This window comes from Phyllobates terribilis, unplaced genomic scaffold (assembly GCF_046119375.1).
Source record: "Phyllobates terribilis strain yellow unplaced genomic scaffold, ASM4611937v1 Scaffold_1__5_contigs__length_1240528914, whole genome shotgun sequence".
NCBI classification, from domain to species: Eukaryota; Metazoa; Chordata; class Amphibia; order Anura; family Dendrobatidae; genus Phyllobates; species Phyllobates terribilis.
In genome coordinates, this window is record NW_027362761.1 from 769270087 (window position 1) to 769297447 (window position 27361).

The 27361-nt window shown below is 48.0% G+C and overlaps 1 long non-coding RNA gene across 1 annotated transcript in view; it reads left to right on the forward strand.

Annotated features, from left to right (window-relative positions):
- Window positions 1–1304: 1304 nt before the first annotated feature.
- LOC141171139 (uncharacterized) overlaps window positions 1305–27361 on the forward strand; it is a 61467-nt gene continuing 35410 nt past the window's right edge. The window contains exon 1 of the long non-coding RNA XR_012252325.1: window positions 1305–1448. This is a non-coding gene — a long non-coding RNA (uncharacterized lncRNA). The remainder of the gene's footprint in view (window positions 1449–27361) is intronic.

The window sequence follows — 27361 nt, forward strand, 5'->3', positions numbered from 1 at the left end:
TGTGCCCCCTCTTACGCTAATCTCTTCCTGGGCTTTTGGGAGAGGGAGATTTTTGGCGGGGGGGTGTGTGCGGGCTGCCGACCATGCCCAATGCTGGATACGCTATATTGACGACGTATTCATCATCTGGCAGGGTACTGATAGCCAACTCCAGGATTTTATGTCACAACTTAATGTGAATAGATTCAATATCAGACTGACGTATTCTAGTAGTAGAACACAGGTTGACTTTTTAGATATTAGGATTTTTGTGGATTCTCTATCCCAACTTCAAATTGATGTACACCGCAAGTCCACTTCGGTGAACTCACTACTACATGCGAGCTCTGGGCACCCATATTCTACCATCAAGGGTATCCCCGTGGGGCAATTCATGAGAGTTAGGCGGATCTGTTCATCGGATGCGTGCTTTGAGACACAATCCGATGATATGCGGGAAAGGTTTAAAGTTCGTGGATATAGCAACAGGTGCATTAAGCGAGGTTACATTAAAGCAAAGAATAGGGGAAGGGATACCTTACTGCACCCCCACCCAAAGAATCGAGAGGCCCAAGATGCCGTTCGATTTATTTCAACCTATAATGGGGAATGGAATACCATGAGAGAGTGTTTGGGGAAACACTGGAACATCCTGAAAACTAAACCCACACTATCTCAATTTCTTTCAGATCGCCCACTCTCCTCTCTCCCCCCTGATGTAACCGTCGCCCACACAGTTGGAGGACAGTACTTTTCTAGGACCAGTGATTATAGGACTGCATAACTTAAAGGACTCAGCCCATTAAGTTCAATTTGGACTTTTCTTCATTCTCAACATCTATGTGTATGAACCAGACAGGACCTGGGGATCTATATGTTTATTACATTTATTGTGTGGAATTTTTTATACTCTGTACGTACTATGGACATCTATCCACCCAAATGTCTTCATTACACTTATTTATTGCATTTTGCACTTTATATTGTAATATATATTTTTTTATGTCATCTGTATATGGATTAGTCCATTTTGTGCACAGGTATTACATCTTGAATGGGACCCCCCCCCCCCCGCCCCCATTATAGCATACAGCTATTGTTACAGCACATAGCTATCGTTATACAGATGCACCTGTTATGCATGGTGCGCATGTGCTCTGTCATGCGGTATACCTCTCTCTATCTCTATCCACTCATGCGCTCCATGGTTCCTGCCAGGTGCCGGCAAGACCACGTGACTGCCCCAGTAATTGACGGGGGAAGTGGCTGCCGAGGATGTGACCACAGTGAGTTCAAATGCGCCGCCCACTCTACCATCATTGGTCGAGTAGGAGCACATGGGGCAAGGTCCTTCCAGCTTAAAACCCAGGAAGGAATATGCTGATAACCACGCCCCCTGAGGAAGCTACACTGCGAAAGCGCGCGTTTGGGGCTGGGCTGAGGACCTGGCACGGATCCCACTAACATGGGTATGCATTACCCAGGGGAGGACACAGACTGTAGTGGGCCCCTGTGCAAGAAATTTTTGGGGGCCCCCCCACTGCGCTTCATAAGGCAACAAAGTTATGTAAACATAACCCCCCCATGTGCAGCTCTCATCCCCCCCATGTGCAGCTCACCCCCCGATGCATCTCTCATCCCCCCCGTGCAGCTCTCATCCCCCCCCATGTGCATCTCTCACCCCCCATGTGCATCTCTCACCCCCCCATGTGCATCTCTCACCCCCCCATGTGCATCTCTCACCCCCCCATGTGCATCTCTCACCCCCCCATGTGCATCTCTCATCCCCCCCATGTGCATCTCTCATCCCCCCCCATGTGCATCTCTCATCCCCCCCATGTGCATCTCTCATCCCCCCATGTGCATCTCTCATCCCCCCATGTGCATCTCTCACCCCCCATGTGCATCTCTCATCCCCCCATGTGCATCTCTCATCCCCCCCATGTGCATCTCTCATCCCCCCATGTGCATCTCTCATCCCCCCATGTGCATCTCTCATCCCCCCATGTGCATCTCTCATCCCCCCCATGTGCATCTCTCATCCCCCCCCATGTGCATCTCTCATCCCCCCCCATGTGCATCTCTCATCCCCCCCCATGTGCATCTCTCATCCCCCCCCATGTGCATCTCTCATCCCCCCCATGTGCATCTCTCATCCCCCCCATGTGCATCTCTCATCCCCCCATGTGCATCTCTCATCCCCCCATGTGCATCTCTCATCCCCCCCATGTGCATCTCTCATCCCCCCCCATGTGCATCTCTCATCCCCCCCCATGTGCATCTCTCATCCCCCCCCCATGTGCATCTCTCATCCCCCCCACTCCTAGTTAATTAATTGTATTTAAGAAAAATAAAACTTGTTATACTTACCCCCATGCGATCCCTGCAGAATCCTGGCGCTCGTCCACGTCGCTGCCACCAGGCTCTCCTGACGTTCGGCCATGTGACGGTGCCACATACATAGCCAACAGCTTTTGTTTTGGCCAAAAGATTTTTAAAGCCGCCACCACGATAAGGTAGACTCTTCTGGCCGGGCCCTACTCTAACCTATTAAAATTTTCTTAAAATATCCAATACTCTTTTTAGATATATTTTTATTTAGTTTTCTTTAAGGGAATGTGTCATATACATTTTTTTTTTAAATGACCAATAATACCACATACAGGGAATACCGCCACACCATCACCAGACCACATATTACCACAACATAGTGACCGAATAATACCACACAGAAGGGAGAAAAACTGCTACACCATGACCAGACCACATATTACCACCACATTACTAATATTACCATAAGTGTCATTATACACGGGAGCTCTATACATGGTATGTATAATGTAAGTGTCCAGGTAATCTAGTGATCACCAGTGACATTATACACAGGAGCTCTGTATATAGTGTCAGTGTACAGGTAATACAGTGATCACCAGTGACATTATACACAGGAGCTCTGTATATAGTGTACAGGTAATACAGGGATCACCAGTGACATTATACACAGGAGCTCTGTATATAGTGTACAGGTAATACAGGGATCACCAGTGACATTATACACAGGAGCTCTGTATATATTGTCAGTGTACAGGTAATACAGTGATCACCAGTGACATTATACACAGGAGCTCTGTATATAGTGTCAGTGTACAGGTAATACAGTGATCACCAGTGACATTATACACAGGAGCTCTGTATATAGTGTACAGGTAATACAGGGATCACCAGTGACATTATACACAGGAGCTCTGTATATAGTATACAGGTAATACAGGGATCACCAGTGACATTATACACAGGAGCTCTGTATATATTGTCAGTGTACAGGTAATACAGTGATCACCAGTGACATTATACACAGGAGCTCTGTATATAGTGTCAGTGTACAGGTAATACAGTGATCACCAGTGACATTATACACAGGAGCTCTGTATATAGTGTACAGGTAATACAGTGATCACCAGTGACATTATACACAGGAGCCCGGTACATAGTATATAGTGTAAGTGTACATGTAATGCACTGACTCACTGGTGACGTCTCTAGGTGAAGTCCTTCAGCTACGCTTTTCTCCTTCATCCAGCACAGACCGCCATCACGTCTTCCAGCCAGGACTCGTCTCTGCATAAAATAACACAGTTATCTAGAGCACATTCCCGAACTTCTATATTACGCAGCTGAATACAGACGTGCATCCACCATCAATATATGGTTAGTTATTATGCAACCTACCATTCCAAATATAAATTGTAATCTACCACGGTGCCCCCATTAACTGTAAATAGGCACTTAATATATAATTTAATTAGAACCTCTACTCTATACTTCCTGCTCCCCGCATTCATTATTTACATGCACCCCCTGCCCCAATTCATTATATCATGTCCGTGCTCTCCCCACCCCATCGTCATTTATCATTTACTCTCCCCCACCCCACATTCATTATGTGCAGCTCATTATCCCCCTACTCCTAATTCCCCCATGTGCAGCTCATTTTCTCCCAATTCCCCCATGTGCAGCTCTCACCCCCCCATGAGCAGCTCTCACCACCCCACCATGTGCACCTCTCTCATCCCCCTCCCCAACATGTGCCCCTCTCTCATCCCCCTCCCCCACATGTGCCCCTCTCTCATCCCCCTCCCCCACATGTGCCCCTCTCTCATCCCCCCATGTGCAGCTCTCACCACCCCCCCATGTGCACATCTCTCATCCCCCTCCCCCACATGTGCCCCTCTCTCATCCCCCTCCCCCACATGTGCCCCTCTCTCATTCCCCTCCCTCACATGTGCCCCTCTCTCATCCCCCCCATGTGCATCTCTCATCCCCCCATGTGCATCTCTGATCCCCCCACATGTGCACATCTCTCATCCCCCTCCCCCACATGTGCACCTCTCTCATCCCCCCCATGTGCATCTCTTATCTCCCCCCCATGTGCATCTCTTATCCCCCTCCCACATGTGCATCTCTCATCCCCCCCATGTGCATCTCTCATCCCCCCCATGTGCATCTCTCACCCCCCCATGTGCATCTCTCACCCCCCCATGTGCATCTCTCATCCCCCCCATGTGCATCTCTCATCCCCCCCATGTGCATCTCTCATCCCCCCATGTGCATCTCTCATCCCCCCATGTGCATCTCTCATCCCCCCCCATGTGCATCTCTCATCCCCCCCCATGTGCATCTCTCATCCCCCCCCATGTGCATCTCTCATCCCCCCCACTCCTAGTTAATTAATTGTATTTAAGAAAAATAAAACTTGTTATACTTACCCCCATGCGATCCCTGCAGAATCCTGGCGCTCGTCCACGTCGCTGCCACCAGGCTCTCCTGACGTTCGGCCATGTGACGGTGCCACATACATAGCCAACAGCTTTTGTTTTGGCCAAAAGATTTTTAAAGCCGCCACCACGATAAGGTAGACTCTTCTGGCCGGGCCCTACTCTAACCTATTAAAATTTTCTTAAAATATCCAATACTCTTTTTAGATATATTTTTATTTAGTTTTCTTTAAGGGAATATGTCATATACATTTTTTTTTAAATGACCAATAATACCACATACAGGGAATACCGCCACACCATCACCAGACCACATATTACCACAACATAGTGACCGAATAATACCACACAGAAGGGAGAAAAACTGCTACACCATGACCAGACCACATATTACCACCACATTACTAATATTACCACCACATTACTAATATTACCATAAGTGTCATTATACACGGGAGCTCTATACATGGTATGTATAATGTAAGTGTCCAGGTAATCTAGTGATCACCAGTGACATTATACACAGGAGCTCTGTATATAGTGTCAGTGTACAGGTAATACAGTGATCACCAGTGACATTATACACAGGAGCTCTGTATATAGTGTACAGGTAATACAGGGATCACCAGTGACATTATACACAGGAGCTCTGTATATAGTGTACAGGTAATACAGGGATCACCAGTGACATTATACACAGGAGCTCTGTATATATTGTCAGTGTACAGGTAATACAGTGATCACCAGTGACATTATACACAGGAGCTCTGTATATAGTGTCAGTGTACAGGTAATACAGTGATCACCAGTGACATTATACACAGGAGCTCTGTATATAGTGTACAGGTAATACAGGGATCACCAGTGACATTATACACAGGAGCTCTGTATATAGTGTACAGGTAATACAGAGATCACCAGTGACATTATACACAGGAGCTCTGTATATATTGTTAGTGTACAGGTAATACAGTGATCACCAGTGACATTATACACAGGAGCTCTGTATATAGTGTCAGTGTACAGGTAATACAGTAATCACCAGTGACATTATACACAGGAGCTCTGTATATAGTGTACAGGTAATACAGTGATCACCAGTGACATTATACACAGGAGCCCGGTACATAGTATATAGTGTAAGTGTACATGTAATGCACTGACTCACTGGTGACATCTCTAGGTGAAGTCCTTCAGCTACGCTTTTCTCCTTCATCCAGCACAGACCGCCATCACGTCTTCCAGCCAGGACTCGTCTCTGCATAAAATAACACAGTTATCTAGAGCACATTCCCCAACTTCTACATTACGCAGCTGAATACAGACGTGCATCCACCATCAATATATGGTTAGTTATTATGCAACCTACCATTCCAAATATAAATTGTAATCCACCATGGTGCCCCCATTAACTGTAAATAGGCACTTAATATATAATTTAATTAGAACCTCTACTCTATACTTCCTGCTCCCCGCATTCATTATTTACATGCACCCCCTGCCCCAATTCATTATATCATGTCCGTGCTCTCCCCGCCCCATCGTCATTTATCATTTACTCTCCCCCACCCCACATTCATTATGTGCAGCTCATTATCCCCCTACTCCTAATTCCCCCATGTGCAGCTCATTTTCTCCCAATTCCCCCATGTGCAGCTCTCACCCCCCCATGAGCAGCTCTCACCACCCCACCATGTGCACCTCTCTCATCCCCCTCCCCCACATGTGCCCCTGTCTCATCCCCCTCCCCCACATGTGTCCCTCTCTCATCCCCCTCCCCCACATGTGCCCCTCTCTCATCCCCCCCATGTGCAGCTCTCACCCCCCCATGTGCAGCTCTCACCCCCCCCATGTGCACATCTCTCATCCCCCTCCCCCACATGTGCCCCTCTCTCATCCCCCTCCCCCACATGTGCCCCTCTCTCATCCCCCTCCCTCACATGTGCCCCTCTCTCATCCCCCCCATGTGCATCTCTCATCCCCCCATGCGCATCTCTCATCCCCCCCACATGTGCACATCTCTCATCCCCCTCCCCCACATGTGCACCTCTCTCATCCCCCCCATGTGCATCTCTTATCTCCCCCCCATGTGCATCTCTTATCCCCCTCCCACATGTGCATCTCTTATCTCCCCCCATGTGCATCTCTTATCCCCCCCATGTGCATCTCTTATCCCCCCCCACATGTGCACCTCTCTCATCCCCCTCCCCCCACGTGCACCTCTCTCATCCCCCTCCCCCCACGTGCACCTCTCTCATCCCCCTCCCCCCACATGTGCACCTCTCTCATCCCCCCCACCCCATGTGCATCTTTTATCATCTCCCCCCCCCCCATGTGCATCTCTTATAACACACACACACACACACACACCTCCCATTCCTCCCACTCCTAGTAAACTGTATTTTGAAAAAAACAAAACTTGTTATACTTACCCCCATGCGATCCCTGCAGAATCCTGGCGCTCGTCCAAATCGCTGACACCAGGTTCTCCTGACTTCCGACCATGTGACGGCGCCGTCACATGACCGGAAATCAGGGGAATCATGAAGGCGCTGCCGCAGGAGCGCAGCGCAGCGCTGAGATGTCCCGGACCCGGCGCTTAGCATGGGGCCGGGGGCCCCATGAGGAGAGAGACTCACAAGAGTGGGCCCCCAACGGGGCTCCAAGGAGGCCCCTACCGGCTGGGCCCCACACTGGAGTCAGGGCAGACATGCCCTGATGGCGGCCCTGCTGGAGGCTGGAGGGGCCCCCTCTCCCTCGGGGCCCCCGTTCAATGAACCGGCTGCACGGGCGGTAGTTCCGCCCTTGGCATTACCTCTGATTCTTTATTTGACCTCTTAGTCTGGATGGAGCTCTCTTCATATTCATGCCTTCTTGACATACTTCATTAATATACTTGCTGCTAGCGCTCCCTTATACAGGTCCTCTACTTTTTATGAGTGTTCAATACTGCAGGGACTGTAAAGATACAATCTACTGGGTAATCTGCTGCACGGAAGTTCATGCACAAGATATTGTATGTATTATCAATCTTATTATTCACTCTCTTCTATGTGCAAGACACCTGTGCTGCATGATTCATCAGGTAGATTATTGCATGGACCACTACATGTAACATTGTATGGACTACCAATGTATCTCTACCTCTCCCCGTGTAGTGTGCTTGCTATAAATTCTACCTGAGCCCTTTATCTATGTTCAATGAATGCAGTTGATTTTTGCAACCCATGTACGTGTTTTGAGCCTGGGCACTTCAGCCCCTACTGGGTACCCATCTCTACATCTAAAACTGTATACTATAATATACATGCAATTTTTTAAGAAATTGAATTAATAAAAATTATGTTTTTTAACCGCTAAACTCAATGTTCTCCTCTTTGTTGCTATAATGAGTTGTTTGGCTTGAATTTAGGGCACTTGCCTGACACTAAACTAGTAATGTTTGCTGTGGAACGTAAATATATGTGTAGGTATCAAGTTTTGCTGTGTTTTTGGTGCAAAAACCTGAGGAAGTTGAATCAGGTTTCTTTTTATGCACTAAACTTTATCTGCATGTGTGGCACCCCAGGGGTCTGGTTACTAGTGTTGAGCCACCCCCGTAGTGTTCGAGTTCGGTTCGGTTCGTCGAACACCCGTGTGTTCGCCGAACTGTTCGTCGAACTGTTCGTCGAACACCTTCGAACACCGTTAAAACCAATGGCAGGCAAACAAAAACACATAGAAAACACCTTCAAAGGTGTCCAAAAGCTGACAAACTGCTCAGAAGACACAACTAACACATGGAAAAGTGACAAGTACATATAGTCATGCGAAAAGAAAAGAGGTGGAGGAGTAAAAGGAGGGGGAGACACAGATATAGGCATGTCATGCCCTTCTAAAATCCAAAAAGTGAGAAGCTGACACGTTCAGTCCGCTCCTGCCCGTGCCACCTCCGTGTCGCCGGGTTTGTGCCAGAGCCGCGGTGAACCCTGACGGCCAGCCCCCCTCTCCCAATACTGGTGCCTGTCCGCTGGTGGGTCGAGCGAGCCCCCCTGTGGTGGAGGCAGCTCTAAGCTTTTTAATTTAAATTGTCTCTCTAATTTGAATGAATACACTTTAAATCCATTTACAAGGATCTATTGGAGGGCAAGTCTCATGCCAGCAGCCGCGTAATTCCAGCTCCAGTAGCGTCCACTAAAGCTGCTGCAGTTAAAAAGCTTTTATAAGGATCGAGCTCGGCTGTCCACCGCAAGGCATCCTACTGCCAGTCCCAGGCCCTATGCCTTGGGGTGCCTCCTATGCTCTTCACTGAGTATCCCGTGGTCCCGAAGCATTTCCTTTGAAAAAATTAAGTGTCCAAACTACAGGTGGTGTAGCTTGCTTAACAGCCGGGATAATCCGCTGACTAGCAGACACTGCTACTAGGCACAAAGTATTTCCTGGGCTAGATGCAGTTAAAAATTTGTAATTAGATACTCTCGGATGCTGAGAAAGCATTCCATAGAGTCTCCTGGCACGCCATATATGATTCTCTTAAAAAGCTTGGGGTAGGGGTCTAGGGGACCCTTTTATAGCCAAAATCACGGCCCTGTATCACAATACGTCACCTAGGCTGAAGATAAATGGAACTGTAGCACCCTGAGGGCTCGGTTGCTACAGAGGTATTGCACCTAACCCAGAGGTGTGATATCTCACTCTCAGGTAAGGATGGAGTGTGGATCAGGACCCGACACCTGCATGCATTACACCACATTGCCGTGGGGCAGGGCGACCAATATGCCTCTGAGATGGGCACGACAGTCCCTGTCCCTGGCTGGAGTGGGGGGAGGGAACACTGAGGAAGGGGAACCCTGTAGTGCAGGAGCAGGGAGGAAGCAGTTCCTGGGTGCATTGAGAAGGGAGTATAAAAGGTGGGCACCATCTTAGTTCAGTGCAGAGAAGTCTGAGCAGAAGTGGCAGGGAGCAGGGGCTCTGCATGAGCTCTGCTCTGGAGGCGGGCCTAGTAACAGAGGCCCAGGCCTGGAAGAGGGAGAAGGAAGGAAGAGGAGCGGAGAAGGCTCCAGGACCGAGGAATGAAGGGATCCCAGGGGTGCGGACCGGTGAGTCGCCACCGCACGCCCGAATCCACCTGCGTGGAGGGGTCAGGCCAAAGGGGGAGACCGGTCCCCGAAACTAGTGGAGGCAGGAAACGACCCTCAGCTAGAAACCGGAGGCTGTGACATTTTATGTGGCGCAGCCCCTCGCTACACCCGCTAGGAAGGCACCACATAGGGTCAGGGAAACTGGCGCCAAGTTTACCAAGAGGAGGCCCGAGGCAGCCGGACAGAAGGGTTGGTAAGAAAGGCCAGACAAAGGACACACAAAGGGGGTCCTGTGAAGCGCTCCAAAGTTATCTGGGAGTTGTCTGAGCCCCTCACCTGGTGAGCACAGTACGACGTGGGCAGCCGTTACCTGCAGACGTGGTCTGGATAATAAGAACTGTGAGTAAAGGCCCTGGACTGCATCACTGACTCCGTGTCGTTACTGCTGCTGCCCTGCACCATCACCCCCATCCTCCGCATACACTGCCCTGAGGCTATACTCCTCCCGTGGGGAGTTATGCTACGCTCTGCTGCACCCACAACACCAGCCTCAGCGGTCTTCCCTGCAGCGGCGGTTCACTCTGACCGCAATCCACGGGTGGCGTAGTCGGACATTTAAACATCAAAACCACATAAATAGTTCCGCCACTAGTTTGACCACCCTGAGCCACGGAACCGGGTCGCCGCCACGAAGACTACAACCACCAGCATCCACCAAAAAGGGCCCGACTCCAGGTGTCCCAAGGCCCAGGGGGTGCATCAGAACATTTTCATCACCTTTCACAATCACCAATGGGACAAGGCAGGGATGTCCTCTGTCCCCTCTCTTATACATCCTAGTGACGGAGCACCTGCTCTCATCAATTCGCCATAACCCCAATATTAGGTGGATTGAGGTGGGAGGCACCGATTACAAGTGCTCTCTATTTGCTGATGATGTCCTAGTATATATCACTCAATCACATATATCCATCCATGCTGTTATGGCTGAAATAGATCACTTTGTTACATGGTCAAATTTTAAAATCAATGCAGCGAAGTCTGAGGCCCTCGATGTCTCCCTCCCCAAATCCATATAGGATTCCATCCAGTCCAACTTTCCCTTTGCCTGGCCCTCACAGGGTATCAAATACTTAGGAATTCCTATTCATAGAGACCTCTCCCATCTATCTTAATTTTGGGCCCTTTATTGAACAACTCCATACAGACCACGGTTGGCAAGTTAGAACTGTAAGATTCACTACGTGAACCACTGGTGTTTTGTGGAAAAGCACATGTACACTGTGTTCCAAATTATTATGCAAAAAGTGTTTAGGAGTGATAAGGGAAGAATTTGTTTGTTTGTCAGTTAAACTCATTGATGGTGATGTGTGTCAGGGCTCTTTATATCACTGTAAGCAATTGCAGACACCTGTGCTAATTAGTTTGGCAGGTGTGTCCAATGAAAGGCAAGACTACTTAAGAAGGCTGTCTCACATTATTAAGCAGCCTACATTTTCTGCCAAAATGGGAAAGAAAAAGGATGTGTCGGCTGCTGAGAAGCAACAAATTGTGGAGTGTTTAGGTCAAGGCATGACTACAATCAACATTGTGCGATGATCAGGATGAAGTGTCTTGGCAATCATGAAGTATGTAGCTGATTCACAGTACACACGTGTGCGTGCTGATAAGGGCAAATTGAGGACTCTTTCCTACAGGCAATTACGTCAGGTTAAAAGAGCAGCGGCAAAAAAGCCTTGTCATAGCAGCAGACAAGTTTTTGAAGCTGCTGGTGCCTCCAACGTCCCCCGAACAACAAGATGCAGGGTCCTTCAGAGGTTTGCAGCTGTGCATACGCCATCCTGTCGACCTCCTCTATCCACTTCACACAAGCAGAAACGGCTCCAGTGGGCCAAACATTACATGAAGACTGATTTCAAAACTGTTTTGTTCACGGATGAGTGCCGTGCAGCGCTCGATGGTCCAGATGGATGGAGTGGAGGATGGCTGGTTGATGGACACCCCACGCAAACACGGCTACAGCGCCAACAAGGAGGAGGTGGAGTAATGTTTTGGGCTGGAATCATGGGGAGAGAGATTGTCGGCCCCTTTAGGATCCCTGAAGGCGCTAAAGATGAACTCCATAATGTATGTGGATTTTCTCAAACAGCACTTCCTGCCATGGTTCAAGAAGAAGAACCATGTATTTCACAGCAAGATCATTTTTTTGCATGATAATGCACCATCTCATGCTGCACATAAAACATCTGCATCTCTGGCTGATATGGGCATAAAAGGGGACAAACTTATGGTGTGACCCCCATGCTCCCCTGACCTCTACCCCATTCAGAACCTCTGGAGCATCATCAAAAGGAGTGTCTATGATGGCGGGAGGCAGTTCACATCTAAGCAACAGCTCTGGGAGGGTATTCTGTCCTCATGCAAAACAATTGAAGCCGAAACCATCCAAAACCTGACAAATTCAATGGATGAGAGAGTTCAGAAGCTCCTTTCGAACAAGGGGTCCTATGTGAAAATGTAACATCACCTAGAATAAAGTTTTGAGTTGAAAACTGTTTGATTTCAGTTTCTAATAACCTGCTAATGCTTATAATTTCAAAAATGACCATTTTTTTGGTCTTTATTAAAATGAAAAGGTTGATCGAAAAGTTTGGGGGATCTAAGAGTGTGGCAACCCAGTAGTCATGATTACTTCGAATTCTGACAATATGAGGGTCATGTTGCAGGTAGTGCAGCAAGAAGGCACTTATGTGTCTTGCGCATCTCGGAGCCCCAAAATTATTTTCCGGGCTAGATGCAGCTAAAAATTATTATTAATTTTAAATCTGGTGGAGCTTAGTATAGATGGCCTAATAGGATCAGTGCTGCACACTGCTACAAAGTCCAAATTATTTTCCAGTCAAGATACAGATAAACATGATTAGTAATTTTAAATCTGGTGGAGCTTATTATAGATGGCCTAATAGAATCAGTGCTGCACACTGCTACAAAGTAGAGATGAGCGTTGTTCTACTCGAACTGTTCGCCAATCTCAAATTCGAGCTGTTTTGGGCGGTGTTCGAGCCGTTCGGCGAACACGAACAATTTGATAAAAATTCGGCTGTTCGAGGTTATGTTCGATAACTGTCCGTGCACCAAAATCATAACTGGATTTTTTCTCAGTAATGATGAAAATTAATGTTAATACACAGTTTGAGTGTAAAGCGGGGTGGGGGGAGGGGCAGGGGATGGATCTCTGCAGGAACAATGAAGATCTCCATTTTTTTTTCTCTTTCCCGCATTTGCAGTGGGGAGGTGCAATCTGTCAGCCTATCAGCAGCGGACACACGGAGCAAAGTGCTTTTTTTCACACAAGCAAGGGCATGTGTCATTGGCAGTGTATGTCACATGTCCTTGCCCTATAAGACCAAGCCATTTTCCCCGTCGCCACCATTTTCTCACTGCTGCAGCTGCGTGTTAGACGGCACCGCTGTTGCTGTGTGCGCTATACCTTGTTAATTTCAAGCCAATTTTCGCACAAATATACAGATAGCTTGGGAGTAGGGAATAGTTGTGATTGCAGTCCTTTTAAGGACTAGGTTACAGCATTTCCTACGACTTTTATCAGGGAGGTCTGTGCTCTTAAATAGATAGGTTGCGGGAGTAAAGACTAATTGTAATTGGAGTCCTTTTCAGGACTAGGTTACATCAGTTCCTATCAGTTTTTGCCAGGCAGGTCTGTGCCAGTGCTGTGCAAGTTTTTTCACAGCATTTGGCTGAATCTAGCAAAGCTAATCCTTTTTGGCCTATTGCAGAGTGTGTTAGTCAGTGGAGTAGCCTATCTGTGTTGCAAGATATACCACCTGTGTATAGAATACCAATTTTTTTACTGCACCTAGTGAAGTAAAATCTTTTGGGCATAGCATCATTCTATTAGTCCATCTATACTGACCTCCATCAGGTTGCAAACTGAATATATTTTTTTCTGCATCTACCTCTGAAAAAATATTGGGCTTCTAGCTGTGTGTGGGTCTTGTTCTATTAATCCATCTATACTGACCTCCATCAGGTTGCAAACTGAATATATTTTTTTCTGCATCTACCTCTGAAAAAATATTGGGCTTCTAGCTGTGTGTGGGTCTTGTTCTATTAATCCATCTATACTGACCTCCATCAGGTTGCAAACTGAATATATTTTTTTCTGCATCTACCTCTGAAAAAATATTGGGCTTCTAGCTGTGTGTGGGACTTGTTGTATTAGTCCATCTATACTGACCTACATCAGGTTGCAAACTGAATATATTTTTTTCTGCATCTACCTCTGAAAAAATATTGGGCTTCTAGCTGTGTGTGGGTCTTGTTCTATTAATCCATCTATACTGACCTCCATCAGGTTGCAAACTGAATATATTTTTTTCTGCATCTACCTCTGAAAAAATATTGGGCTTCTAGCTGTGTGTGGGTCTTGTTCTATTAATCCATCTATACTGACCTCCATCAGGTTGCAAACTGAATATATTTTTTTCTGCATCTACCTCTGAAAAAATATTGGGCTTCTAGCTGTGTGTGGGTCTTGTTCTATTAATCCATCTATACTGACGTCCATCAGGTTGCAAACTGAATATAATTTTTTCTGCATCTACCTCTGAAAAAATATTGGGCTTCTAGCTGTGTGTGGGACTTGTTGTATTAATCCATCTATACTGACCTCCATCAGGTTGCAAACTGAATATAATTTTTTTCTACATCTAGCTCTGAAAAAATATTTGGCCTTCTAGTAGTGTGTCGGACTTTCTCTATTAGTCCATCTATACTGACCTCCATCAGGTTGCAAATTAAAACTAATTTTTATCTGCATCTACAGTACCTCTGAAAAAATATTTGGGCTTCTAGCTGTGTGTGGGTCTTGTTCTATTAATCCATCTATACTGACCTCCATCAGGTTGCAAACTGAATATATTTTTTTCTGCATCTAACTCTGAAAAAATATTGGGCTTCTAGCTGTGTGTGGGACTTGTTGTATTAGTCCATCTATACTGACCTCCATCCGGTTGCAAACTGAATATATTTTTTTCTGCATCTACCTCTGAAAAAATATTGGGCTTCTAGCTGTGTGTGGGTCTTGTTCTATTAATCCATCTATACTGACCTCCATCAGGTTGCAAACTGAATATAATTTTTTCTGCATCTACCTCTGAAAAAATATTGGGCTTCTAGCTGTGTGTGGGACTTGTTGTATTAATCCATCTATACTGACCTCCATCAGGTTGCAAACTGAATATAATTTTTTTCTGCATCTAGCTCTGAAAAAATATTTGGCCTTCTAGTAGTGTGTCGGACTTTCTCTATTAGTCCATCTATACTGACCTCCATCAGGTTGCAAATTAAAACTAATTTTTCTCGGCATCTACAGTACCTCTGAAAAAATATTTGGGCTTCTAGCTGTGTGTGGGACTTGTTGTATTAGTCCATCTATACTGACCTCCATCCGGTTGCAAACTGAATATATTTTTTTCTGCATCTACCTCTGAAAAAATATTGGGCTTCTAGCTGTGTGTGGGTCTTGTTCTATTAATCCATCTATACTGACCTCCATCAGGTTGCAAACTGAATATATTTTTTTCTGCATCTACCTCTGAAAAAATATTGTGCTTCTAGCTGTGTGTGGGACTTGTTGTATTAGTCCATCTATACTGACCTCCATCCGGTTGCAAACTGAATATATTTTTTTCTGCATCTACCTCTGAAAAAATATTGGGCTTCTAGCTGTGTGTGGGTCTTGTTCTATTAATCCATCTATACTGACCTCCATCAGGTTGCAAACTGAATATAATTTTTTTCTGCATCTAGCTCTGAAAAAATATTTGGCCTTCTAGTAGTGTGTCGGACTTTCTCTATTAGTCCATTTATACTGACCTCCATCAGGTTGCAAATTAAAACTAATTTTTATCTGCATCTACAGTACCTCTGAAAAAATATTTGGGCTTCTAGCTGTGTGTGGGACTTGTTGTATTAGTCCATCTATACTGACCTCCATCAGGTTGCAAATTCAAAATAATTTTTTTCTGCATCTAACCCAGCCAATAGTTTTGGCCTAATACCACAGTTTGGCCACTCAGCTCTGCTCGGTTACCATCCATTGTTTTTTTGTGCAAACAACTCCAGAGTTGTGAATTAGTTAACCACCAAAATGAGTGGAAAAAGGCCTGCTGCTGGTGGAAAGGGGAATAGGCATGTTGGGAAGGGGAAAAAAGGTTGTGTCCGTGGGGTAGGTGTTAAAGCAACAGTAACATCTGCAGAAGAAAGACCATCTTCCAACCAAACTAAAATGTCTACTTCTTTTAGCGGACAATGTGATAAGATCCCTTTCTTACGGCCACGCCAATCGCTACAAATTCCAGATGAGGCACAAAAACAGCAGGTGCTTCAACGGATATCAAGTGCTCCTTTAAGTGGGCTCTCCTCCACATCAACTTCAACATCACAAATACTCCAGTCCTCAAAGGTGTCACCCAAATCGCACTTGCTTCCTCACAGCTCCCAAATCTCCAGCTGCCCGTCTGAGTATGAGGTAGAACAGATGGTTGAGTCTGCAGAGCTGTTTACTCATACTATAGCCTGGGAATCAGAGGTCGACTCCAGCGCTTCTGTGAATCCAGACGAGGAAATGATCTGCACTGATGCCCAGAATCTTTATGAGTCGGATCCAGGACCAGACGCAGAAGGTTCTGACCATAATGTAGACCCTCATTCCCAAACTGTAACTCCTGTTGGTGGAGACAATGAGGAAGACGATGATAAGACTCAAATACCTGATTGGAGCGACAACTTTAGTTTTTTGTCAGGGCAGGAACAGGTTGGTTCTGAGGACGACGGGTGTGATAACGCACAGGGTGATGATGATGAGGTCGGAGATCCCACTTACTGTCAACCCACAGTCAGCCAAGAGATGAGGTCAGCAGAGGAGGTGGAGGAAGATGCTAGTGACGACGAGGTCAGGTTGCGCCTTCCTGGACAGAGACGTAGTACTGGAAGCACGTCAACAACTGCATCCTCAAACACAACTCTGCCTCTCACCACAAGTCGTGGTGGCTCTTCAGGTCGCATGGGTGCTAAGCCTTGCATAGCCTGGGCATTTTTTCAGATCGATAAAGATGACCCAACTCGTGTTATCTGTAACATTTGTCAGCAAAAGCTAAGTAGAGGCCAAAAAATACATAGTTTGAGTACTTCATGCATGAACCGGCACATGGACATGAAGCATAAGTTGCAGTGGGAAGCTCAGTGTGCTACAATGCGGCCTAGCCGGCCGGGCCAACCACAGTCTGCCATATCTTGTGCATCCGCGGCCTCTTCATCCTCTGTGACTGGGGGGACAGCAGTCACACCTGTTTTGGGGCGCAGACCTGCCACCTCTTTACCCGCAACAGCCAGCGTGATTGGCAGGTCATCATTTTCTTTGGAGGTGGTAACACCAGCTGGTGTTGAGCGCTGTCCGACATCGATAGCACCACCTTTGGTTCAAGGCAACCTAACATGTCCGCCTGCATCTTCCTCACAGACCGGCAGTTTGCCGGGGACACCCTTATCAACCCCGTCTAAGCACAATAGCTAGCCCTCGGTCCCTCAGATGTGGACAAGTAAAAGACCATTTCCTCCTAGCCATGAGAAAGCTAAGAGGTTGAATTTCACCATCTGCAAGCTCTTGGCTACAGAAATGCTGCCTTTCCGCCTGGTGGACACAGAGGATTTTCGAGACCTTATGTCCGTCGCAGTGCCCCAGTACCAGATGCCCAGTCGGCACTACTTCTCAAAGAAAGGTGTGCCTGCGCTCCACCAGCATGTCGCACACAACATCACCGCTTCTTTGAGAAACTCTGTGTGTGACAGGGTGCATTTCACCACAGACACTTGGACGAGTAGGCATGGACAGGGGCGTTACATGTCGCTGACTGGGCACTGGGTAACTATGGTGACAGCAGGACAAGGGGCTGCTGTCCAAGTCTTGCCGTCCCCACGAGTTGTGCGTCAATCCTCTTTATGTCAAAGTTCCTCCACTGCTTCTGCCTCCTCAACCTCCTCTCGGTCTTCCACCTGCACCCAAAGCCTGTCTGGTCATGCCACAAGCTTTCTAACTGCGCAGAAGGGATCCTGCACACCTCCTTACTATGCTGGCAGTACGGCTCAACGTCATCAGGCGGTTTTTACATTGAAATGTCTGGAAATGTGAGTCACACAGCTGAGGAGTTGTGGTCAGCTCTGGAGAACCAATTTCATGAATGGTTGTCTCCACTGGACCTGAAACCAGGGAAGGCCGTGTGCGACAATGCTGCAAACCTGGGTGCGGCCCTTCGCCGGGGCAATGTCACACACGTGCCTTGTATGGCTCACGTGTTGAACCTGGTTGTCCAGCAATTTTTAGCCCACTATCCCAGACTAGATGGCCTTCTGCAGAGGGCACGGTCGCTGTGTGCTCACTTCCGCCGTTCGCATCCCGCAGCTCAGCGACTTACATCTCTACAGAAGTCGTTGGGCCTGCCACTTCACCGGCTAAAATGCGATGTGCCTACCCGGTGGAATTCAACTCTGCACATGTTGCAGCGACTGTGGCAGCACCGACAAGCCCTGGTGCAATACGTTCTGACGTATAGCCTGGGCCAACGAGATTCAGAGGTGGGGCAAATCACGCTGGAGGAGTGGTCTCAGATCAGGGACCTATGCACCCTTCTGCACAGTTTTGAAATGGCGACGAAGATGTTTAGTGCTGACGATGCCATTATCAGCATGACTATTCCGGTGATTTACATGCTGGAGCACATGTTAAACAGAATTCGGAGTCAGGTGGTGGCACAAGAGGAGGTGGAGGAAGTAGAGGAGGAGGAGTTGTATGCGGAAGGGCTAACATCTGCAAGGTCCAGAAGGTCGGCAGCACCAAGGCGGCAGGCATGTGAGGGTGGGGGAGATGGTTTTACCAGGGCGCATGGTAGCAGCCAAACTAGTGAGGAAGGTGCAGGAGCCCAGGAAGAAGTGGAGGACGAACTGATGGAAGACTGATCAGATGAGGGAGACCTTGATCACATTTCTGTTGTGCGAGGTTGGGGGGAGAGGACATAGGAAGGAAGCATGATTGTTACCTCGCCACCAACACAACAGGGACTTGGTGCTCCTGGATGCGCAACACACATGAGTGCCTTCTTGCTGCACTACCTGCAACATGACCCTCGAATTGTGAGAATTAGAAATAATCCTGACTACTGGGTTGCCACACTGTTAGATCCCCGGTACAAAAGTAAATTTGCAGAAATTATTCCTGCCATAGAAAGGGATGCACGCATGCAGGAGTATCAGCAGAGACTGTTGCAGAATCTTACATGTGCTTTTCCACAAAACACCAGTGGTGCACGTAGTGAATCTCACAGTTCCAACTTGCCAACCGTGGGACCGTCAAGTGTTCAGCACTCAAACTGTAACAGAACCACAGTATCTGGTGGTAACATCAATTTTGCGGAATCATTTCACCACTTTTTTAGCCCATCCTTTGCAAGGCCACAGGAGACAAGAAGTCTGACACATAGTCAACGCCTAGAGACGATGGTACAGGAGTATCTCCAAGTAAACATTGAAGCCACGACTGTGTCACTGGACCCTTGCTCTTTTTGGGCTTCCAATCTGGATAAATGGCCGGAGCTAGCCACTTACGCCTTGGAGATCTTGTCATGCCCCGCAGCCAGCGTTCTGTCTGAACGTGTGTTCAGCGCTGCTGGTGGTGTGCTGACAGATAAGCGCACGCGGCTCTCCACTGATAATGTAGACAGACTCACGTTCATAAAGATGAACAAATCATGGATCCGAAACGACTTTTCTACCCCTGTGTCATCCTGGGGAGAGTAAAAGCTTGATGATTGGTTAAAATCACCCTACCAAACGTTTTAAGCTTTCAAATTACTAATCATGTTTATCTGTATCTTGACTGGAAAATAATTTGGGCTTTGTAGCAGTGTGCAGCACTGATCCTATTAGGCCATCTATAATAAGCTCCACCAGATTTAAAATTAAAAATAATTTTTAGCTGCATCTAGCCCGGAAAATAATTTTGGGGCTCCGAGATGCGCAAGACACATAAGTGCCTTCTTGCTGCACTACCTGCAGCATGACCCTCATATTGTCAGAATTCGAAGTAATCATGACTACTGGGTTGTCACACTCTTAGATCCCCCAAACTTTTCGATCAACCTTTTCATTTTAATAAAGACCAAAAAAATGGTCATTTTTGAAATTATAAGCATTAGCAGGTTGTTAGAAACTGAAATCAAACAGTTTTCAACTCAAAACTTTATTCTAGGTGATGTTACATTTTCACATAGGACCCCTTGTTCGAAAGGAGCTTCTGAACTCTCTCATCCATTGAATTTGTCAGGTTTTGGATGGTTTCTGCTTCAATTGTTTTGCATGAGGACAGAATACCCTCCCAGAGCTGTTGCTTAGATGTGAACTGCCTCCCGCCATCATAGACACTCCTTTTAATGATGCTCCAAAGGTTCTGAATGGGGTAGAGGTCAGGGGAGCATGGGGGTCACACCATAAGTTTGTCCCCTTTTATGCCCATATCAGCCAGAGATGCAGATGTTTTATGTGCAGCATGAGATGGTGCATTATCATGCAGAAAAATGATCTTGCTGTGAAATACACGGTTCTTCTTCTTGAACCATGGCAGGAAGTGCTGTTTGAGAAAATCCACATACATTATGGAGTTCATCTTTAGCGCCTTCAGGGATCCTAAAGGGGCCGACAATCTCTCTCCCCATGATTCCAGCCCAAAACATTACTCCACCTCCTCCTTGTTGGCGCTGTAGCCGTGTTTGCGTGGGGTGTCCATCAACCAGCCATCCTCCACTCCATCCATCTGGACCATCGAGCGCTGCACGGCACTCATCCGTGAACAAAACAGTTTTGAAATCAGTCTTCATGTAATGTTTGGCCCACTGGAGCCGTTTCTGCTTGTGTGAAGTGGATAGAGGAGGTCGACAGGATGGCGTATGCACAGCTGCAAACCTCTGAAGGACCCTGCATCTTGTTGTTCGGGGGACGTTGGAGGCACAAGCAGCTTCAAAAACTTGTCTGCTGCTATGACAAGGCTTTTTGGCCGCTGCTCTTTCAACCTGACGTAATTGCCTGTAGGAAAGAGTCCTCAATTTGCCCTTATCAGCACGCACACGTGTGTACTGTGAATCAGCTACATACTTCTTGATTGCCAAGACACTTCATCCTGATCATCGCACAATGTTGATTGTAGTCATGCCTTGACCTAAACACTCCACAATTTGTTGCTTCTCAGCAGCCGACACATCCTTTTTCTTTCCCATTTTGGCAGAAAATGTAGGCTGCTTAATAATGTGAGAGAGCCTTCTTAAGTAGTCTTGCCTTTCATTGGACACACCTGCCAAACTAATTAGCACAGGTGTCTGCAATTGCTTACAGTGATATAAAGAGCCCTGACACACATCACCATCAATGAGTTTAACTGACAAACAAATTCTTCCCTTATCACTCCTAAACACTTTTTGCATAATAATTTGGAACGCGGTGTACATGTGCTTTTCCACAAAACACCAGCGGTTCACGTAGTGAATCTTACAGTTCTAACTTGCCAACCGTGGTCTGTATGGAATTGTTCAATAAAGGGCCCAAAATTAAGATAACATAGATGGGAGAGGTCTCTATGAATAGGAATTCCTAAGTATTTGATACCCTGTGAGGGCCAGGCAAAGGGAAAGTTGGACTGGATGGAATCCTATATGGATTTGGGGAGGGAGACATCGAGGGCCTCAGACTTCGCTGCATTGATTTTAAAATTTGACCATGTAACAAAGTGATCTATTTCAGCCATAACAGCAGGGATGGATATATGTGATTGAGTGATATATACTAGGACATCATCAGCAAATAGAGAGCACTTGTACTCTGTGCCTCCCACCTCAATCCACCTAATATTGGGGTTATGGCGAATTGATGAGAGCAGGTGCTCCGTCACTAGGATGTATAAGAGAGGGGACAGAGGACATCCCTGCCTTGTCCCATTGGTGATTGTGAAAGGTGATGAAAATGTTCTGACGCACCCCCTGGGCCTTGGGACACCCGGAGCCGGACCCTTTTTGGTGGATGCTGGTGGTTGTAGTCTTCGTGGCGGCGACCCGGTTCCGTGGCTCAGGGCGGTCAAACCAGTGGCGGAACTATTTATGTGGTTTTGATGTTTAAATGTCCGACTACGCCACCCGTGGATTGCGGTCAGAGTGAACCGCCGCTACAGGGCAGACCGCTGAGGCTGGTGTTGTGGGTGCAGCAGAGCGTAGCATAACTCCCCACGGGAGGAGTATAGCCTCAGGGCAGTGTATGCGGAGGATGGGGGTGATGGTGCAGGGCAGCAGCAGTAACGACACGGAGTCAGTGATGCAGTCCAGGGCCTTTACTCACAGTTCTTATTATCCAGACCACGTCTGCAGGTAACGGCTGCCCACGTCGTACTGTGCTCACCAGGTGAGGGGCTCAGACAACTCCCAGATAACTTTGGAGCACTTCACAGGACCCCCTTTGTGTGTCCTTTGTCTGGCCTTTCTTACCAACACTTCTGTCCGGCTGCCTCGGGTCTCCTCTGGGGTAAACTTGGCGCCAGTTTCCCTGACCCTATGTGGTGCCTTCCTAGCGGGTGTAGCGAGGGGCTGCGCCACATAAAATGTCAGAGCCTCCGGTTTCTAGCTGAGGGTCGTTTCCTGCCTCCACTAGTTCGGGGACCGGTCTCCCCCTTTGGCCTGACCCCTCCACGCAGGTGGATTCGGGCGTGCGGTGGCGACTCGCCCGTCCGCACCCCTGGGATCCCTTCATTCCTCGTTCCTGGAGCCTTCTCCGCTCCTCTTCCTTCCTTCTCCCTCTTCCAGGCCTGGGCCTCTGTTACTAGGCCCGCCTCCGGAGCAGAGCTCATGCAGAGCCCCTGCTCCCTGCCACTTCTGCTCAGACTTCTCTGCACTGAACTAATATGGTGCCCACCTTTTATACTCCCTTCTCAATGCACCCAGGAACTGCTTCCTCCCTGCTCCTGCACTACAGGGTTCCCCTTCCTCAGTGTTCCCTCCCCCCACTCCAGCCAGGGACAGGGACTGTCGTGCCCATCTCAGGGGCATATTGGTCGCCCTGCCCCACGGCAATGTGGTGTAATGCATGCAGGTGTCGGGTCCTGATCCACACTCCATCCTTACCTGAGAGTGAGATATCACACCTCTGGGTGAGGTGCAATACGTCTGTAGCAACCGAGCCCTCAGGGTGCTACAGTTCCATTTATCTTCAGCCTAGGTGACGTATTGCGATACAGGGCCGTGATTTTGGCTATAAAAGGGTCCCCTAGACCCCTACCCCAAGCTTTTTAAGAGAATCATATATGGTGTGCCAGGAGACTCTATGGAATGCTTTCTCAGCATCCAACGAGAGTATCTAATTACAAATTTTTAACTGCATCTAGCCCAGGAAATACTTTGTGCCTAGTAGCAGTGTCTGCTAGTCAGCGGATTATCCCGGCTGTTAAGCAAGCTACACCACCTGTAGTTTAGACACTTAATTTTTTCAAAGGAAATGCTTCGGGACCATGGGATACTTAGTGAAGAGCATCAGGAGGCACCCCAAGGCATAGGGGCTGGGACTGGCAGTAGGATGCCTTGCGGTGGACAGCCGAGCTCGATCCTTATAAAAGCTTTTTAACTGCAGCAGCTTTAGTGGACGCTACTGGAGCTGGAATTACGTGGCTGCTGGCATGAGACTTGCCCTCCAATAGATCCTTGTAAATGGATTTAAAGTGTATTCATTCAAATTAGAGAGACAATTTAAATTAAAAAGCTTAGAGCTGCCTCCACCACAGGGGGGCTCGCTCGACCCACCAGCGGACAGGCACCAGTATTGGGAGAGGGGGGCTGGCCGTCAGGGTTCACCGCGGCTCTGGCACAAACCCGGCGACACGGAGGTGGCACGGGCAGGAGCGGACTGGCCGTGTCGGCTTCTCACTTTTTGGATTTTAGAAGGGCATGACATGCCTATATCTGTGTCTCCCCCTCCTTTTACTCCTCCACCTCTTTTATTTTCGCATGACTATATGTACTTGTCACTTTTCCATGTGTTAGTTATGTCTTCTGAGCAGTTTGTCAGCTTTTGGACACCTTTGAAGGTGTTTTCTATGTGTTTCTATGTGTTTTTGTTTGCCTGCCATTGGTTTTAACGGTGTTCGAAGGTGTTCGACGAACAGTTCGGCGAACACACGGGTGTTCGACGAACCGAACCGAACTCGAACACTACGGGGGTGGCTCAACACTACTACAAAGCCCAAATTATTTTCCAGCCAAGATACAGATAAACATGATTAGTAATTTGAAAGCTTAAAACAGTTGGTAGGGTGATTTTAACCAATCATCAAGCTTTTACTCTCCCCAGGATGACACAGGGGTAGAAAAGTCGTTTCGGATCCATGATTTGTTCATCTTTATGAACGTGAGTCTGTCTACATTATCAGTGGAGAGCCGCGTGCGCTTATCTGTCAGCACACCACCAGCAGCGCTGAACACACGTTCAGACAGAACGCTGGCTGCGGGGCATGACAAGATCTCCAAGGCGTAAGTGGCTAGCTCCGGCCATTTATCCAGATTGGAAGCCCAAAAAGAGCAAGGGTCCAGTGACACAGTCATGGCTTCAATGTTTACTTGGAGATACTCCTGTACCATCGTCTCTAGGCGTTGACTATGTGTCAGACTTCTTGTCTCCTGTGGCCTTGCAAAGGATGGGCTAAAAAAGTGGTGAAATGATTCCGCAAAATTGATGTTACCAGCAGATACTGTGGTTCTGTTACGGTTTGAGTGCTGAACACTTGACGGTCCCACGGTTGGCAAGTTGGAACTGTGAGATTCACTACGTGCACCACTGGTGTTTTGTGGAAAAGCACATGTAAGATTCTGCAACAGTCTCTGCTGATACTCCTGCATGCGTGCATCCCTTTCTATGGCAGGAATAATTTCTGCAAATTTACTTTTGTACCGGGGATCTAACAGTGTGGCAACCCAGTAGTCAGGATTATTTCTAATTCTCACAATTCGAGGGTCATGTTGCAGGTAGTGCAGCAAGAAGGCACTCATGTGTGTTGCGCATCCAGGAGCACCAAGTCCCTGTTGTGTTGGTGGCGAGGTAACAATCATGCTTCCTTCCTCTGTCCTCTCCCCCCAACCTCGCACAACAGAAATGTGATCAAGGTCTCCCTCATCTGATGAGTCTTCCATCAGTTCGTCCTCCACTTCTTCCTGGGCTCCTGCACCTTCCTCACTAGTTTGGCTGCTACCATGCACCCTGGTAAAACCATCTCCCCCACCCTCACATGCCTGCCGCCTTGGTGCTGCCGACCGTCTGGACCTTGCAGATGTTAGCCCTTCCACATACAACTCCTCCTCCTCTACTTCCTCCACCTCCTCTTGTGCCACCACCTGACTCCGAATTCTGTTTAACATGTGCTCCAGCATGTAAATCACCGGAATAGTCATGCTGATAATGGCATTGTCAGCACTAAACATCTTCGTCGCCATTTCAAAACTGTGCAGAAGGGTGCATAGGTCCCTGATCTGAGACCACTCCTCCAGCGTGATTTGCCCCACCTCTGGATCTCGTTGGCCCAGGCTATACGTCAGAACGTATTGCACCAGGGCTTGTCGGTGCTGCCACAGTCGCTGCAACATGTGCAGAGTTGAATTCCACCGGGTAGGCACATCGCATTTTAGCCGGTGAAGTGGCAGGCCCAACGACTTCTGTAGAGATGTAAGTCGCTGAGCTGCGGGATGCGAACGGCGGAAGTGAGCACACAGCGACCGTGCCCTCTGCAGAAGGCCATCTAGTCTGGGATAGTGGGCTAAAAATTGCTGGACAACCAGGTTCAACACGTGAGCCATACAAGGCACGTGTGTGACATTGCCCCGGCGAAGGGCCGCACCCAGGTTTGCAGCATTGTCGCACACGGCCTTCCCTGGTTTCAGGTCCAGTGGAGACAACCATTCATGAAATTGGTTCTCCAGAGCTGACCACAACTCCTCAGCTGTGTGACTCACATTTCCCAGACATTTCAAAGTAAAAACCGCCTGATGACGTTGAGCCCTACTGCCAGCATAGTAAGGAGGTGTGCAGGATCCCTTCTGCGCAGTTAGAAAGCTTGTGGCATGACCAGACAGGCTTTGGGTGCAGGTGGAAGACCGAGAGGAGGTTGAGGAGGCAGAAGCAGTGGAGGAACTTTGACATAAAGAGGATTGACGCACAACTCGTGGGGACGGCAAGACTTGGACAGCAGCCCCTTGTCCTGCTGTCACCATAGTTACCCAGTGCCCAGTCAGCGACATGTAACGCCCCTGTCCATGCCTACTCGTCCAAGTGTCTGTGGTGAAATGCACCCTGTCACACACAGAGTTTCTCAAAGAAGCGGTGATGTTGTGTGCGACATGCTGGTGGAGCGCAGGCACACCTTTCTTTGAGAAGTAGTGCCGACTGGGCATCTGGTACTGGGGCACTGCGACGGACATAAGGTCTCGAAAATCCTCTGTGTCCACCAGGCGGAAAGGCAGCATTTCTGTAGCCAAGAGCTTGCAGATGGTGAAATTCAACCTCTTAGCTTTCTCATGGCTAGGAGGAAATGGTCTTTTACTTGTCCACATCTGAGGGACCGAGGGCTGGCTATTGTGCTTAGACGGGGTTGATAAGGGTGTCCCCGGCAAACTGCCGGTCTGTGAGGAAGATGCAGGCGGACATGTTAGGTTGCCTTGATCCAAAGGTGGTGCTATTGATGTCGGACAGCGCTCAACACCAGCTGGTGTTACCACCTCCAAAGAAAATGATGACCTGCCAATCACGCTGGCTGTTGCGGGTAAAGAGGTGGCAGATCTGCGCCCCAAAACAGGTGTGACTGCTGTCCCCCCAGTCACAGAGGATGAAGAGGCCGCGGATGCACAAGATATGGCAGACGGTGGTTGGCCCGGCCGGCTAGGCCGCATTGTAGCACACTGAGCTTCCCACTGCAACTTATGCTTCATGTCCATGTGCCGGTTCATGCATGAAGTACTCAAACTATGTATTTTTTGGCCTCTACTTAGCTTTTGCTGACAAATGTTACAGATAACACGAGTTGGGTCATCTTTATCGATCTGAAAAAATGCCCAGGCTATGCAAGGCTTAGCACCCATGCGACCTGAAGAGCCACCACGACTTGTGGTGAGAGGCAGAGTTGTGTTTGAGGATGCAGTTGTTGATGTGCTTCCAGTACTACGTCTCTGTCCAGGAAGGCGCAACCTGACCTCGTCGTCACTAGCATCTTCCTCCACCTCCTCTGCTGACCTCATCTCTTGGCTGACTGTGGGTTGACAGTAAGTGGGATCTCCAACCTCATCATCATCACCCTGTGCATTATCACACCCGTCGTCCTCAGAGCCAACCTGTTCCTGCCCTGACAAAAAACTAAAGTTGTCGCTCCAATCAGGTATTTGAGTCTCATCATCGTCTTTCTCATTG